We start from the raw sequence: 18,794 nt of genomic DNA, 5'->3' as shown, positions 1-18,794 counted from the left end.
GATCAAGCTACACAACTGTCTCATTATACATAGGCCATAGTCTAGTCTCACCCAGGCTCCACAGCTATTGATCTAAATTTTATGATTTTTCACTAGTTTGGTTTGGTTGTCACTGTAGGTTTCCCCATCATGATCTTGATGTCCCTTACTCATAGAAACCCTCTTCTGTCAGACTAGATTCCTCAAGCTTGGGCTGGTGTTTGCTGCAGATCTCTGCATCTGCTTCCATCAGTTACTGGAGAAAGGCTCTATGATGACAGTTAGAGTATTCACCAATCTGATTCCCTGAGTAAGCCAGTTCAGTCTCCCTCTCCACTATTGCTAGTGGTCTAAGCTGGGGTCATTTTTGGGAATTCCTGGAAACTTACCTAGCACCAAGTTTCTCCCTATCCCCATGATGTCTCCCTCTATTATGGTATCTTTTTCATTGCTTTTACACTATATCCCTGTTACAGTTTGACCATCCTCTTCCATTATATTCTCATCACATATCCCCTGCCCTCCATTGCCCACCCCTCATTGCCTGTTTACTTATGGAGATCACATCTATTTCCCCTTCCCAAGGTGAACCATGAATCTCTCCTTGGGTTCTCCTTGTTAGCTAGCTTCTCTGTTGGCTGTAGTCTGGTTATCCTTTGCTTTATATTTAGTATTCACTTTTGATTGAGTACATACCATATTTGTCCTTCTGAGTCTGGGTTACCTCATTCAGGATGATATTTTCTAGTTCCATCTATTTGCCTGCAAATTTCATGATGTCACCATTTTTTACTGCTGAGTAATATTCATTTGTGTATATGTACCGCATTTTCTTAATTTATTCTTCAGTTGGGGGGCATCTAGTTTGTTTCCAGGTTCTGGCCATTATGAATAATATTGCTATGAACATAGTTGAACATGTGTCCTTGTGGTATGATTGAGCATTCCTTGAATAATTGCCCAAGAGTGGGATAGCTGGGTCTTGAGGAAGGTTGATGCCCAATTTTCTGAGAAACTGCCATACTGATTTCCAAAGTGACTACATAAATTTGCCCTCCCATCAACAGTGGAATGTTCCCCTTGTTTCACATCCTCACCAACATAAGCTTTTATCAGTGTTTTTGATCTTAGACATTCAGACAGGAGTAAGATGGTATCTCAGAGTTTTTTGGTTTGTATTTCCCTGATGACTAAGGATGTTGAGTAATTCCTTATATTTCTTTTGGCCATTTGAAATTCTTCTGTTGAGAATTCTCTGTTTAGTTCTGTAGCTCATTTTTAAAATCAGATTGTTCTGTATTTTGCTATCTAGTTTCTTGAATTCTTTATATATTTTGGAGATCAACCCTTTGTCAGATATGGGGTTGGTGAAGATCTTTTCCTGCTCTGTAGGCTGTAGGCTGTATTTTTTTTTTATTTACTGTGTTTTTTGCCTTACAGAAGCTTCTCAGTTTCAGGAGGTTCCATCTATTGTTGCTCTCAGTGTCTGTGCTACTGGTATTATATTTAGGAAGTAGTCTCCCATGCCAATGCATTCAAGATTATTTCTTACTTTCTCTTCAGCCAGGTTCAATGTAACTGGTTTTATTTATTTATTTATTTTTTTGAAATGGAAAAGTAAGATGATTTTTATTGTTTTTCGTTGTTTTGCTTTTGAGACAGAAGCTCACCATGTAGCCCAAGTTGGCCCTGAACTCCCGTTCCTCCTATTCACCCTGAGTTCAATTTTATTACATTGCTTTGCTTATATAATGCATCTAGAAGGCACACATGTCATAATATATATGGTGGTAGGAGGACATTCTTTGGGAGTCTGTCATCTCCTTTTTTTTTTATGCTGGGACACTTTGCTCAGCATAGTTGAAGGGAGGAGGTGACTGTATCTGCCTCAACTGAATCTACCAGGCTGAGCTGAATCCCCAGGGGAGTCCTTGCCTTGGAGGAGGTGGGAATGGTGGATGGATTAGTGGAAAGGCAGGGGAAGGACAGGAGGAGGGAGGACAGGGGAATCCTTGGCTGATATGTAAAATAAATAAATAAATAAATAAATAAATAAATAAATAAATAAATAAATAAATAAATAAATAAATAATGAAAAAAGTAACTGGTTTTATATTAAGGTCTTTGATCCACTTGGACTTGAGTTTTGGGCATGGCAACAGATATGGATCTATTTGCAAACTTCTACATGTTGACATCCAGATATGCCAGCACCATTTGTTGAAGATGCTCCCATTTTTCCATTGTACAGATTTGACTTCCTTGTCAAAAATCAGGTGTTCATAGGTGTGTGGCTTAACATTAGGGCCTTCAATTTGATTTCATTGGTCCACATGTCAGCTTTATGCCAACACCAAGCTGTTTTTATTACTCTAGCTCTACAGTAGAGTCTGAGGTCAGGGATGGTCATGCCTTCAGAGGTACCTTTATTGTACAGGATTGTTTTAGCTATCCTGGGTTTTTTGTTTTTCCATATGAAGTTGAGTATTGGTTTTTCCAGGTCTGTTAAGAATTTTGTTGGGATTTTGGTGGGGATTGTATTGAATCTGTAGGTTGCTTTTGATAAGATTGCCATTTTTACTATGTTAATGCTACCTATCCATGAGCATGGGTGATTTTTCCATTTTCTGATATCTTCTTCAAGTTTTTCCTTCAAAGACTTAAAGTTCTGGTCATACAGGTTGTTCCCTTGCTTTGTTAGAGTTACTCCTAGGTATTTTCTATTATTTGTGGCTATGGTAAAGGGTAATATTTCCCTGATTTCTTTCCCAGCCCGTTTATCATTTGTATATAGGAGGGTTAATAATTTTTTGAGTTATTCTTGTATATTGCCACATTACTGAAGGTGTTTATCAGCTATAGGATTTCCCAGGTAGAATTTTTGAGGTCACTTATTTAGACTATCATATCATCTACACCTAGTGAAAGTTTGACTTATTCCTTTCCAGTTTGTATCTACTTGATCTCCTGTTGTTGTCTTATTGCTCTAGATAGAATTTCAATCACTATATTGAATAAATATGAGGAGAGTGGACAGCTTTGTCTTGTTTCTGACTTTAGAGTAATCACTTAGTTTTTCTCTCCATTTAATTTGATGTTGATTGTCAGGTTGCTGTAAATTGCCTTTGTTATGTTTAGGTATGTTCCTTGTATCCCTGATCTCTCCAAGACCTTTATCATAAAGGAGTCTTGTATTTTGCCAGAGGCTTTTTCAGCATCTAATGAGATGATGATTTTTTTTCTTTCAGTTTGTTTATATGGTATATTACATTTACAGATTTTCATATGTTGATCCATCCTTGCATCTCTGGGATAGTTTTTTTATATGTTCTTGGATTTGGTTTGCCAATATTTTATTGAATATTTTTGCGTTAATGTTCATGATGGAGATTGGTCTGTAATTCTCTTTCTGTTTTGCATCTTTGTGTGGTGTGGGAATCAGAATAACTATAGCCTCTTAAAAGGAGTTTGGTAATGTTCCTTCTGTTTCTATTGTGTAGAACAATTTGAAGAATATTGGTATTACCCCTTCTTTGAAAATCTTATAGAATTCTTCTCTGAAGCCATCTGGTCCTGACATTTTGTTTTGGTTGGGAGACTTTTAATAACTGTTTCTAATTACTTAGGGGTTATTTATCTATTTAAATTGATTATCTGGCCTTGATTTAACTTTGGTATGTGGTACCTGTTCAGAAAATTGTCTTCTTTTAGATTTTCCAATTTTGTGGAGTACAGATTTTTGAAGTATGACCTGATGATTCTCCAGATTCCTTTGTTGTCTGTTGTTATGTCTCCCTTTTCATTTCTGATTTTGTTTATTTGGATGATCTCTGTGCCTTTTGGCTACTTTGGATAGCTTGTCTATCTTGTTAATTTTCTCAAGAAACCTACCTTTGTTTCATTGATTCTTTGTATTGTTCTCTTTGTTTCTATTTTATTGATTTCAGCTCTCAATTTGATTATTTCCTGGCATCTATTCCTCCTGGGTGAGTTTGTTTCTATTTGTTCCAGAGCTTTTAGGAGTGCTGTTAACTTGATATTGTGGGATTTCTCCAACTTGTTTATGTGGGCATTTAGTGCTATGAATTTTCCTCTTGGAACTGCTTTCATAGTGTCCCATAATTTTGGGTATGTAGCACATTCATTTTCATTGAATTCCAGGGAGTCTATAATTTCTGTATTTTCTTCCTTAACTCCTTGGTGGTTCAGTTGAGCACGGTTCAGTTTCCATGAGATTGTAGGTTTCTGTAATTTTCGTTGTTTTTGAAATCTAACTTTAAACCATGGTGTTTTGATAAAACAAAGGAGGTTATTCCATTTTTTTTTTTTTTGTATCTGTTGAGATTTGCTTTGTGACTGAGCATGGGGTCAATTTTAGTAAAGGTTCCTTATGGTGCTTAGAAGAAAATATATATATATATTTTTTTGTTAGGATGGAATGTTCTGTAGATATCTATTAAGTCCATTTGAGTCATAACATCTGTTAGGTCCCTTTTTTATCTGTCTGTCTGGCAGATCTGTCCATTGGTGTGAGTGGGTGTTGAAGTATCCCACTATTAATGTGTGGTTTTTGATGTGTGATTTATGCTTTGGTAATGTTTCTTTTACATATGTGGGTACCCTTTTATTTGGGGTATAAATGTTATGAGTTGAGACTTCATTATCTTGGTGGACCTTTCCTGTCATAAGTAAGTAATGCCCTTCCCAATCTCTTTTGATTGATTTTTAATTAGAAGTCTATTTTGTTAGATATTAGGATAGCTACACCAGCTTGCTCCTTTTTTTAAAAAGATTAATTAATTAATTAATTTATTTATTTATTTATTTATTTATTATGTATACAATATTCTGCCTGCATGTGTCCCTGCAGGCCAGAAGATGGCACTAGATCTCATTACAAGTGGTTGTGAGCCACCATGTGGTTGCTGGGAATTGAACTCAGGACCTCTGGAAGAGCCATCAGTGCTCTTAGCCACTGAACCATCTCTCCAGCCCCACCAACTTGCTTCTTAAAGCCATTTGATTAGAAAATCTTTCCCCAGTCTTTTACTCTAGATAGTGTCTGTCTTTGACATTAAAGTGTGTCTCTTGTATGCAGCAGAACGATGGATTCTGATTTCATATCTATTCTGTTAGCCTGTGTCTTTTTATAGGCAAATTGAATCTATTGATATTAAAGGATATTAGTGACAAGTGAATATTAATTCATGTTATCTTTTGGTGGTAGTGTGTGTGTATTTACATTCTTTCATATTTACTATTGTGAGGTCATCTATTAACTTCCTTAGTTTGGAGTTTTCCTTCTAGTGCTTTCTGTAGGGCTAGATTTGTGGATAGGTGTTGTTTAAATCTAGTTTTGTCTAGGAATGTCTTGTTCACTCCATCTATGGTGATTGAAAGTTTTGCTGGGTATATTAGTCTAGGGTAGCATCAGTGGTCTCTTAGAGTCTGAATTACATCTGTCCAGATCCTTCTGGATTTCAGAGTCTCCATTGAGAAGTTGGGTGTTATCCTGATGGGTCTGCCTTTATAAGCCACTTGGCTTTTTTCCTTTGCTGCTCTTAATATTCTTTCTTTATTCTGTATATTTAGTGGTTTCATTATCATATGGCAAGGAGACTTTTTGGGGTTTTCTATTCTATTTGGTGTTCTCTAAGCTTCTTGTATCTTCATAGCTATTTCCTTCATTAATTTGGGAAAAGTTTTCTTCCGTGATTTTGTTGAATATATTTTCTGTGCCTTTGAGTTGTTATTCTTCTCCTTCTTCTACCTTTATTATTCCTAGGTTTGGCCTTTACATAGTGTCCCAGATTTCCTGGACATTTTGTGTTATGGCACTTTTTGCTTTAATGTTTTCTTTGACTGATGAATCTATTTCCTCTATTGTATCCTCTATGCCAGAGATTCTCTCTTCCATCTCTTTTATTCTGTTGGTTATGCTTAAATCTGTAGTTTCTATTCATTTACTCAGACTTTCTATTTCCAACAACCCTTGTTTTGTGTCTTCTTCATTGTTTCTATTTAAAATTTCAGGTCTTGAACTGCTTCCTTCACATGTTTAATTGCTTTTTCATGGTTTTCTTTAAGGTATTTATTGATTTCTTCTAATTTTCTTGTCTTTTCCTCAATTTCTTTAAGGGAACTTTTCATTTCCTATTTAAAGGCCTCTATAATCTTCATAAAGCTATTTTTAAGAGTGCTTTCTTCTGCTTCCTCTACATTGTGATGTTCAGCTCCTGCTGTTGTAGAAATGCTAGGTTCTGATGATGCCTTATTGCTCTCTGTTGTATGTATTTTTGCACTGGCATCTTCTCATCTCTTCTTCCAATAGGTGAAAGTGGTGCCAGTACCTGAGTGAGTTGCTCTTGGTCCAATCTGTTCTTGGTGTGTCTTGTCTCAGGGAGCCACTCTGAGTCCAGTCTTAGCTCTTGGTCTAATTAGAGCTGTTAGATTCTGTGTCTCAGGAATCCTCTTTTGGTCCAGTGAGATCTCTTTGTCCAATGAGAATGAGCAGATTCTGGTTCTGAGGGAGCCACTGTGTGGGTCTTGTAGATTACAGAGTTTGACGGGGTGTTTTAGTTGGGGAACATGTCAGCAGGAGTCTTCCCTGCTGGCATGCAACTGGTACAGAGATGGGTGGTGGCTCCCAGGGACTGGTTATGCCCCAGGGCCTAGAGGCAGGACTCTGTGGGTGGGAGAAGAATCACTCACATCTTGGTCCAATGAGAGCTGGTGGATTCTGTGTTTCTGGAAGCCACTTAGTATGTTTGGTTTAGGTCATTAGTCTTGTAAATTGCAGGGTCCTATGGGGGGTTTTGGTGGGGGAGCTTGGCCACAGGGGTTTTCTTTGACGGCCAGCAGGACTCTGGTTGGGAGAAGAATCACCCACCTCTTGGTCCAATGACAGCTGGTGGATTGTGTGTCTCAGGAAGCCACTGGGATTGCAGTGGGTGAGTGGATTTTGGAGTAGGGTATGAACCTTGTAGATTGCAGAGTTCGGTGGTAGGTTTCTGTGTTGCTGGAGGGCTTCTCTCCAGCTTCCACCAAGCCCCTTTGTTGCTGGAGGGCTTCTCTCCAGGTTCCACCAAGCCCCGAAGTCCCACAATCCACGTATAAAATAATCCCTCAGACGCTTATATCACTTATAAACTGTATGGCCATGGCAGGCTTCTTGCTAACTGTTCTTATATCTTAAATTAACCCATTTCTATAAATCTATACCTTGCCACGTGGCTGGTGGCTTACCGGCGTCTTTACATGCTGCTTGTCCTGGCGGTGGCTGCAGTGTCTCTCCCTCCTTCTTCCTGTTTCCCCAATTCTCCTCTCTCTTTGTCCTGCCTATACTTCCTGTCTTAGAATTCTGGATCACCGAAAACATTGTTACCTTGCCAGATTGAGATAATTCCCCAAGTACATGTGTAGTGGGTAGCTATTCCAGCTTGGATCTGAAAGTTCCAACCCCCATTGAGACTCTGGCAACTGTCACACCTACGAGGCAGGGCCAGGGGAGGCGCCTGGAGACCCGAGAGCTGGATGGGCCAGTGCTAGCTCTGTGCGCTCTCTCTGTGCCGGGATGCTGAATGGTAAAGGTGGACTGTGCAGAGTGCTGGAGAGCACCACTGGATTGCGATACACCTTCCCCAGACCCTGCGACTTACCTTTCACTTAATTTGTGAGTTACACCATTAAATATATATCCTTTTAACTACGAGGAGTGGCCAAAATAATTTCTCCAATATTTCTGTGGGGGAACCTGCCCACGGGAGTCTTCCTTGTTGGCTGGCAACTGGGGAAGCAGTGGGTAGGGGTTCCCGGGAACTGGCTTTGTCCTAGAGCCTAGGTCCTGGAAGCAGAGTCACTAACCTCTTGGTCCAATGAGAGCTGGCACATTCTATGTCTCAGGAAGGCACTGGGATCACAGGGGAATGGGTGTGTTTGGGATAGGACATCGGTCCTGTAGATTGCAGGGTCCAATGGGAATTTTGGTGGGGGAACATGCCCATAGGAGTCTTCCCTGCTGACTAGAATTTGGGGCAATGATGGGTGGCAGTTCCTAGGGACTGGCTGTGTCTCAGTGCCTAGGTCCTAGAGCATCTCTGTGTATTTATATCTCTCTTGTGTTTATGTTTCTCTGTATGTGTACATATCCCTTTCTATCACCTTCTGTGAGTTTGTGTGGTTTCTTCCTCAGTCTGTCTCTCTCTCTGTGTCTCCCACTCTTGCTCTCTCCCTCTGTGTGTAGGAAGGGTGATAGTGTTTTAGTTGTCTGCGTAAGTGTGTATGTATGCTCATTTTATTAATTAAGACTTTTACATGGCACGGCCATTGTTTTTAATCAGGAATCAGCAATAAAGTACAATTGATAATAATTCCAGTTAGAGCATAGTTTCACTTTGCCCACTCCTATTGGATGCTAAACATTTCAATAGAATATTCTATTTATATGGTTGTTTCAAATGGACTCATATCACAGTGTGAATAAATGGTTTGTAGAGCTTATATTGAGCATGTGGCCTGCTGTGAATGATTGATCAATAAATAAAATGCTGATTGGCATTAAAAATAAAAGTTCCAGCAAGCAACGAGCCACATGGAAAGATATAGATTAATAGAAATGGGTTAATTTAAGTTAGAAGAACTAGATAACAATAAGCCTGCCATGGCCATACAGTTTATGAGTAATATAAGCATCTGAGTGATTATTTTATAAATGGGCTGCAAGACTACAGGGGCTTAGTGGGACCTGGAGAGAAACTCTCCAGCTACAATGGGTTGCCCAATGGATTGGCAAGAATTTCCACCTAAAACCTGAGAATTAAGATTCCAAAACAGAGCTAAAAACAGCTTCCTAGTTGTCACTCTGAAGTTAGTTGAAGCCTGCAGGCCTGAGCTACTATATGGCTGGTTCCTGGCATGCGCACTTGACCTGTAGTATGGCAGGAATGAGGCCTGTGCAAGTAGCACATTATGCTGCATGGTGGATTTAGCCTTTGCTAGTACAGGAGAAAAAAAAAAAAAAGGTTTCTGGGCTACACACTGCTTTGATAGAGGCATAGACCCACTGCTTCCTGCGGTGAGCATGGTTCCTCCAAAGCTGTGGGTAAACTTTCCACCTACATGTTGAGAAGTTGAGGTGGGTGGAACATGCTGCATTTTACAGCAATAGATTCACAATAAGACAGATTCAGATGGAACAAGACTTTAAATACTTTACAATGTGTGTAAAAATGAATGTAGGCTTAGCAAAGAGAGAAAAAGGAATATATGCAGTTATATAAAGAGATATTTTTTTAAAAATAAAGTCTTTAAAGAGACAGTAAAGGTACTATAAAAAATAAGCCATGTAAAGATGGATATTACACAAAGAAACTGGATTGTGTTGTCTTTGGGAATTTTAACTTCAGAAAAGACATTGATTATAAAAGCTGTTGAGTTAAACAAATATATAATCCTGAAATTTTCTTTGTGTCCCTATAAGATACAGTGCCCTGATCCAGCAGGAAGTAGTATGAGAAGCTACACCCAAATTCCCAAATATACCAAGCAGGCTTTAGAGATGAAATTGGCTAACTCCTTCTCTAAACCCTAGTGTATTGAAAAAAAAATGAGAAATTTTTCTGTCCCATATCAGAAGAGCCCTCTGGTGTGGGACAGGGCAAAACCAATATTTTTATTTAAAGTAAGTTGGTTATAAATGTGTAGTTTAATGAACCTACTTTTAAAGAGCAACAACTTGTTTAAAATGCTTTACATTGGTATAGATTTTAGTTTATTGATACAAATTTAAAGTCAATTTTGTCATACTGTATGTGTATTTTTACTCTTGTTTAAGGTATTATGTTTATACAACTCATTTAAATTGTAATGGAATAATTAGTCTTCTATGATAGTCAAACTTATAGTCATGTTAAGTTTTCTAGATAAACATAGATACATTTCAGATAGATAGGTAATCTTCAAATAATTCAAAGACCTACAGAATATGGCATTTAAAATGTTTTAAAAATTTAGACTTACTGGTCAGTGAGACAAATCCGCTCCTGGCAGCACCGATATACTTCAAAGAGGAGGATGGGAATCAAAGACACTCTGTATGGAGTTCATCTTCTTCTTGGCAAAAATAGCCATTTGGGCAAAAAACTGTTGCCTGGACTGCTTGATCGACTAGACATGCAGGACCCATAGGAAGGTGACCACTAAACTTTGCTTGGCAAAATGGTCCTTCAGGTTCCTGCTTCACAAGAAACTGTCAGACATTCTACAGGACACAGAGAGAAGTGACTGAGAGACTCTAGGCCTGTGGGCTAAAGACAGGTGCCCCAACTTTACAGAAAAACTTTGGATGACAGCCCAGGCTGCCAGCTTTCTCTATCTACTCTTGCAAGACTCGTGAATGTTGCTTGCATCCTTCTCCCATTGCTCAGGTAATATTATATCCTTCTGAGGTCTTTGATGCAGTCACAGACTAGATAGTTGTAATTTCCTTAGGTATTATAAGAGATAAGTTAGATATAAAACCTTAGACTCACAAGTATAAGATAGATAAGCTATCTTCTTTAATTTTGCCAAAAATAGACTAGATATTATAGATACTGTAACTGTAGTTCTTGCCTGATAATTGTTTTGTTATATGTAATTTTATTATGTGAAAGTTAAAACCTTCCTTTTTGAAAAAAAAAGAAAAAGGGGAAGTACTGTGGATGATTGATTGATAAATAAAATGCTGATTGGCCAGTAGCCAGGCAGGAAGTAGAGGTGAGACAAAGAGAGAGAAGTCTGGGAAGTGGAAGCCTGAGTTAGAAAGTTTCTGCGAGCTGCTGCAATGAGGAGCAGGATGTAAAGTATCAGTAAACCATGAGCCATGTGGCAAGATATAGATTAATAGAAAGGGTTAATTTAAGATAGAAGAACTAGATAACAGGAAGCCTGCCATGGCCGTACAGTTCATAAGTAATGTAAGTGTCTGAGTGATTATTTTTAAGTGGGCTGTGGGACTGCGGGGCTTGCTGGGACCCAGAGAGAAACTCTACAGCTACAGTGGCCTATTTTCTAGGATAGACACATGTCCTACCTCTATAAAGATTAGACGTTGCAACCAGAGGCTTTTCTCTGTCCTGTCCCATCTTCAATCCACTTTTAAATAACCACCCAGAGGCTTATATTAATTAAAAATGCTTGTCTGATGGCTCGGTCTTTTTACTAGCTAGCTCTTACAACTTAAATTTACCCATTTATATTAATCCATATATTGCCACATAGCAGTGACATTACCAATCTACTGGTATTTTGCTCCTTGGGTGGTTGGATGGTATCTCCCCTTACTCTACCCTTCTTCTCCCTGTCTCTCTGGTTGGATTTCTCCCTGGCTCTTATCTTGCCTTGCCATAGGCCAAAGCAGTTTTATTTGTTAAACAATGGGAACAATACATTTTCACAGCATACAGAAGGAAACCCCACATCAAGACATCTCTGAATGAAAGCCTAATGTTGTTTTTACTCCTAGGCATCCTTAAAGCCTCTATTTTTGTCTATTTTGCCCCATATTGATGGAGTTACCTCATCTTTCAAATGTTACTTTGCTCAAGCCATCATAGGCACTCTGGGTGTATGGCTCTCTTGGTACTAGGTTGTGTGAGCATTTCAAGGAATATTTCAATATTCCACATATAGTGTGGACAAACAGATGCAACGAAACTTGGAATAACATTTTTCTTAGTAAGTGTTGATGGGTCATTATCACATGGTCATTCAGATCTTATTTTAGAATAATAGATCTAGACTCCATTAGAAAGGCAAGGCAAGTATTCAAGGGTTTTCTCCTGAAATCATCTCAGATGACTTAAACCTGTATTCAGAAGGCACCATCATTGCTACTGATCCTATTAATCTTCCTTCTGTGGAGCTAGGCATGGCAAGGATAGGTATTCTTCAAGAGTCCACTGTAAAAGACTATCTGTGACGATTTGTTCTTTTTGTCTCCCTGAGTGCTCAAGATTACCAATTGTGGTTTGTCATGGCCACCATGAAGCCCCAAGACTACTCCAAAGTAAGTAACAGGGGAAATCTAAAGAGGGCTGACCAAGGTAATGTTTTTACCCTGAATTATCAATGTTTTCATCATTCAGTCTTAAAGTTAAATGCACATTAAAATAAAATAGCTTGAACATTATTTTATTCATTTAATTCATAATTACCAACTACTTAATATAAGGCAGTATAAGACAAACTGCTAAATGGTCATATTAATAAAAAAAACAGAAGCCAGATATTGAGGTGAAAATTGAGTAATCAGAGGAACAGAACAGGCCACAGCCAACCTTAACTTACCAACTCCCCAACCTTCAGTGAGAGCTACTTTCTCTATACTCATGCCTAAATACCTTTCTGTGCCCTGCCATCTTATTTCATCTCTCTACCCAGCTTCATTACTTCCTCTTTCTGCCCAGCTCTACCACTTCCTGTCTGTCTGTTCAGACCTTTAGACCTCTATGGTTAACTAGTGCTGGGATTAAAGGCATGTGCCACCATGCCTGGCTCTGTTCCCAGTGTGGCCTTTTACTCACAGAGATCCAGATGAATCTCTGCCTCCCAAAAGATAGGATTAAGGGAGAGTGTGACCATTGCCTGACCTCTATGTTTAATATGCTAGCTGGCTTTTCCCTCCGATTTCAGATTAGCTTTACTGGGGTACACAAATAAAATCACACCACAAGGCAGTCAAATGATACCAGACTCTTTTTTGATACTGTGAAGAGTCTATTCTATGGTCTGGTGAAAAATAACCTGGACTTTTCCTGTTCATTTCCACCTGAAAAACAGAATTCTCCTATAAAGATAAACAAAACAAGAGTTTGGGTGTCTTGTTTCTGAAGAACAAAATTAAAATTTTTTATTTGTTGATGATGAAAAACAATCCTAGAGGCTAAACAGATGTCTTAGTGATTAAAAGCACTTATTCTTTGACTTATTCCTCTTGCATAGAGCACCCACAGCCTTCTATATCTCCAGAATTTAATTCCCTCTTCTGACCTGCTCAGGTACCAGGCACATCATTGTACATACACAGATATGATGCAAATAAAACAGTTACATACATAAATAAGTCTAAAAATAAATTTTAAAAGATTATTTTATTCTTTTTGCTCCAAACTATATAGCTTCTGTTTTGGAATGAAAATGGGAACTCTAACCATTTTTCTGAATCTGTGTAAATATAGTCAGTTCACATCTCTCTATGACAAGTATTCCCCCGCCCCCCATTAAATGAGAGATATTCATGTAGAGGCTTCTGATGCCTACCTGACTGAATCACCTGCTATTCCTTATGTTGCATTTTTCTGGAATTTTTCACAAGATTGTTGACACATAACTGTAGCTAGAGTTTTCCTGCCTTACCCACAGTCAGGACAAATCTTTGTCACCCGCCAGTCCCACAGCTGCTCAGGCCCAACCAAGTAAACACAGAGACTTATATTGCTTACAAACTGTATGGCCGTGGCAGGCTTCTTGCTAACTCTTCTTTTATCTTAAATTAACCATTTCCATAAATCTATACCTTGCCACATGGCTGGTGGCTTACCGGCGTCTTCACATGCTGCTGGTCATGGCGGCGGCTGGCGGTGTCTCTCCGCCTCAGCCTTCCGCTTCCCAGAATTCTCCTCTCTCCTTGTCCCACCTACTTCCTGCCTGGCCACTGGCCAACCAGTGTTTTATTTATTGACCAATCAGAGCAATTTGACATACAGACCGTCCCACAGCACATAACTAATAGTAAAAGAAGATTTAATAGAAGCATTTGGATAAGAATTAAAAATCTGATATTAATAAGTGTGCTCATGAGGCTGACCTTCAAAAGCTACTGCTGTTCCAAGGCATGTAGTGACCCTCAGACAATTAACAAAGAGAATGTATGTTGGAGATGAGAGAACATCGCCTAGTTCAAACCTTTCTCACATATCCTGAGAATAATCTGTGGGGGTCTTTTTGGCTATTCAATGTAAACTGAAATCAGAATACTATTTTTCTACAATATTTATTTTCATGATTTTAATACATTGGGCAATATCAGGTGCATGGTCCACTCACACATTTGACTGTTTTTTTTTCTTTATGGAACAGGGTATTTATATTGAGCTCAGGCAGATAAGGGACTCCTGATACTCACTGTCACTATCATATGAGTGCTGGGAATACAGGCATGTGCCAAAAAGGTTTGGTCTTTTTGCTTTTTATAAGGTAGACACAATTGCAATGCTTAGTCAGTGATAAGACAAATGTGGAGTGGGTCACATCCTATAATTAGTGAAATATGTCAACTTGATATTTTAATTTCATAGTTTAGAAGACCTTTGTACATCATGGATGCTTCAGAAATCCCAAGAACTTAGCAGTCTTTTTGATTTCTCAGCATTCATTTAGAATGTGTATTTCAACTCACAGGCCATACTTAAGTAAGTATACTCATGCCTAGATTGTTCAATACTGATCCCTTGGAAGTTTCTGGAGTCTACTAATTTAAATGTTACTGTAACTCTTGAACTGATAGTAGCACTTACATTATATCTCTGTCAAAAGGAAAGGCAAAACAAGAGCTTAATAACATTGGTGATTAATCAGAAATGGACAAGGGTAAAGTTGCATAGTTTCCAGAAAACCATATCCACATCACAGCAAAACCCCTTTAATATTCCTTTAGGAAAGTAAAAAAAAGAAAAAAAGAAAAATGTAAAACATGGGAGAGGAAATAAAACATTTGGGCATTACTTCCAATTTTGTAATGTAGTTCTAGCCCACAGTCACTGTCAGAAAATAGTTTAAGAATTGAGTCCTGTGAGGGGAATTTTGAATGTTTGTGAGAAAACTCTAAGAAAAGAAGACAAAGGTCTTATGACCACAGTTTCATCAAAAACACAGAAATGTTCTTAGAATGTGTTTTTGTGTTCTTCCCAGGTGTAGCAGATAGGAGTGAATTTACCTGAGTTGCTGTTATTCACCTCCCTCTATGGAAAAACATATTTTTGTCATGTGCAGCTTGTCCTTGTAATTGTACATTTTACTCAAGTGACCCTTCCTATCCCTCAGAATATAAATTGTCTGATGTTCTTAATAAAATTGGCTACTGGATGAGACTTTAGTCCACCTCATTTTAAGGCCCCATATGCCAGGTTCATGGCTCCCTACATTGATAAACAACTGCTATGTGTCTAGGAGGCTTCTGTGTTTTCAACACCTTACAGCATCAACCTAACCTTCGTCAGGGAGAACAGCAATGGGAGGAAGCAGAAGCCAATCCACTCCACTGCTCCTGAGAACCCTGTCCTCATACTGTGAGTGGAAAGGGATTCTTTATAAATGTGGCAGACATGATGAGAGGGAAAATAGTGAACACAGCAGTATTTGACATAATTAACAGAATTACTTAAAGAGTATCAGTCCCCAGTATAAACATCTTTCTTTTTTATTGTAAATATTGATTATGGAATGGGAAATATTTAAATTGATTAATATTAATATAAACAATTTAAGTAAGATTCTAATGATGGGAAAAAATCTTGTTACTTTCAAGGCAGAAACCAGAAGGTCTTAAAGACTATCACAGAGGAACATAATATAAATCCCCCTACACAGTGCACTGACGGGCCTATGTTCTTCAAACAAAGTGATATGTTGAAAGTTTTCTTCTCTATTTTTAGAGTTCTCAGCTTACACATCCTTCCTCATCAAAGTATCCCAGGGTGGCTCCTGATGCCCTGGGGTGTACAGTTTACGTTACATAAAAGGAAAAGGAGAAATACATTATTATAACAATGCATGCTAAAGTACATTGGCTCACATTCATTACTATTAGTTTCAACTCATATTCATATTTTCTTCTCATAGAATATAAACATCCCTATGGCATTATAAGGAGCAACATTCAAAATTCCTTCAGTTGATGGGAATCAAGAAATTGCACAGCTTTTCTTCCCTGCCTGGACTATATGTGGAACAACCAGATATATAGGGCTGATTCATCCTAAAGCCCAGAGACACAGCAAGAAGCCAGAGGCAGAGCAGTTAGGCCCTGACTTTCCGTCAAGTGGCCTTTTTTGATGCCAATTTCTATTCTGCATAAAGTATCAATGCATAGTTTCATTTCTTATTTGGAAAGGGGGCACTATAGAAAATAGAAACTAAACAATATGTCCCAGGTCTGGATTAAGAGGATTCTAAGTGCTGCAAGACTCAGCTTGTCTACAGGGTAAACATTTCATTCTTCCAGGAAGATAGTCACCATAAACTGGTATGTCAAGGCACTGCATATGTATAATCATGTGTGAACACATGATTTGGTGCCATTAGAATATGATTTTTAAGACCTGGATCCTCATATGTTCCCCATCATATGGTTTTATGACTAGAGCAGAAAATTACCTAATAACTGCACTTAGACAAATATGTAATGAAGGCTATACAGAAAAGTTATATGTAAGGAATAGAAGATAACCTGTTCTGGGCTTGAGTAGAAATGGCCTTAGGTTTCTATCCTAGTCTCTAATCTCATTTTAGTTCACAAATCAACTGTGTTTTGTGTGTGTTTTAGACCTGAGTCTGGACTATAGATGGACCTGATATTTATGTACTGAGTCCTTTAAATTTATTTCATTTTTTCCAATTATACTATACTTTCACTATTTTCCCTTCTCCTCTCCTTTGTACCAAACTTTCCATGATCCCCTTTGATTGCTTTCAAAACATTGTCTTTTAAAAAAATTGTTACATATATCCTTGTATAAACACATGTGCACATGAACACACTCACTCACTCACTCACTCACTCACTCACTCACTCACTCACACATCTTACTCAGTCTGAATAATATTACTTGTGTTTTTGAGGCCTGGCTATTTGGTATTGGAAAGCCAACCAGTATATTGTATGCTGAGAAAGACTGTTTATTTTGTACTTTGTTCTGTGACTCATTTGTTTACTGTTAATGCATTTGTAGTAATTTATTTAAGATTTCATTATGGTCCAATATTTTAAAAGCAATCTTAGGAGATAAAAAGAAACATTGATCTCTTCTTTAAACTACAAAGTGGGAGCATGGGCCCAGAGTCTGCCTGACAAATGTACTCATGTACACTTTCTCATGAGGGCATCTGCTGCTGATGAAAGAAATCTGACAGTGTTTCTTCAAAAAGCTCAGCAAGAAAGCTAAGAATGGAAAAGACACACTCTGATATTTGAGGACAATAGAATACTGCTTGATCTGAATACTAGTGAAGGTGGCTATGAAAAATGATATGACCACTGAGGGCTCTGACAGTATGTAACTCAGGAAGCTTGTTCAACTGGATATCAAGTACCTCATAATGTAATGTGGGGGCTAGACAGCATTGTTTCTGAGAATTTCCACTGGAGAACAATTAGACCAGGTCTCTATGATGAACAGTGTAGAGTACCTATCGGGATGGTTAGCCAATTTGGGAACATGGGGAATTTTGTATTATAAACGATTCCCTCTGTTTGCATGCATTACAACATATGCAATTGGAAATCTGTGATAAAAGTTGCATAAATTAAAATACTCCATGTAATGATCTCATCTCCTCTTTAGATACAGAGGAGCCAACAGTTAAGAGAAGATGGCCTTTCATTTCTTGGTTGTTCCACAAGGGCTCTGTGCCCTGTCAGGACCAAGTGTGCACATCCCTGCCCACTGCAAAGACAGGAAACGTCTTTGGAAATGATCTGACTGCCATTTGTGAAGATGGCAATCTGCCCACAGCAATTCTGGTAGGTCTCACACGGTTATCCTCTGGCTGCCCTAAGGACAAAATCCTGGTTCTCCTAAATACCTCCCTGCTTCGAATCTACCACCAAGTGGAGAAACAAGTTTGCATCAAATCATTGGCTTAAGAATAGGAGGTAAGAGATGGCTATTCATCAGAAACTGTGTATTGGAAAAGCTGGATTAAATCACTTTACTGTAGTGGAAAACACTGCCTGAAGTTTCAGGGTTAACATTAGGGTGGTATGGGTACAACAGAAGATAGAAACACCAAAACCAGTTCAGGTCCTCTTCATCCATGCCAGCTCTTGCATTGCACCTGTGCACACCATTAGCCTGGTTCTCAAGAAGAAGGAAATCCTGCTCTGTGCTGCCAATGGAGTGACAGGTGTTTCTCTTTCTTCTCTCAGGATATACTATCCTTTATTAGTGTAAGGGGGCCAATCACTGAAGGTATCTTCAGAACATCTGGTGATATAAGAGCATTCCAAGCCTGATAAGAAAGGCTATATTCTTGTACAGAAGTGAACTTGAGCAATGAAAGTGTCCCTGCTAATCTGTCTTAACGTTAAGGAGAGTCTTTCCATCCTCTACATTCAGGATTCCTCAGATTCTGTGTGATCAGATTGGTGAGATGTTTATTTTTTACTTTTAAGTTTTCTGTTTTCTGAATATAAATTTGGGAAACACTTAATCCTGGTGCCCTTGGAAGCAGGATGACATTGGATCCTATGATACTAGAGTTACAGATGGTTGTGATACAAAATATGGGTGCTGGGAACAAAGGGGTCCTCTGAGACAGGCGCCAATGGTCCCAACTTCTGAGCCAGCGCTCCACACACAGTTCATGTTAACTTGTGTTATTGATGATTCAAATGTATTATTGATATGCTTTCTTTATTTAGAGACTATCAGAGAAATAGTCTATGTGGTGGGGGAAAATTCCTGAGGGAACAAACATACTCATCAGGTAAGGGAAAAGCAGAATGAGAGACAGCCAGAGAGAAAGATGGGGTCTTATATTCCCCTCTGTCACATCTA

The sequence above is a fragment of the Peromyscus maniculatus genome, chromosome 6, assembly GCF_049852395.1.
Source record: "Peromyscus maniculatus bairdii isolate BWxNUB_F1_BW_parent chromosome 6, HU_Pman_BW_mat_3.1, whole genome shotgun sequence".
Lineage (NCBI taxonomy): Eukaryota > Metazoa > Chordata > Mammalia > Rodentia > Cricetidae > Peromyscus > Peromyscus maniculatus.
This window is presented reverse-complemented; position numbering follows the sequence as displayed.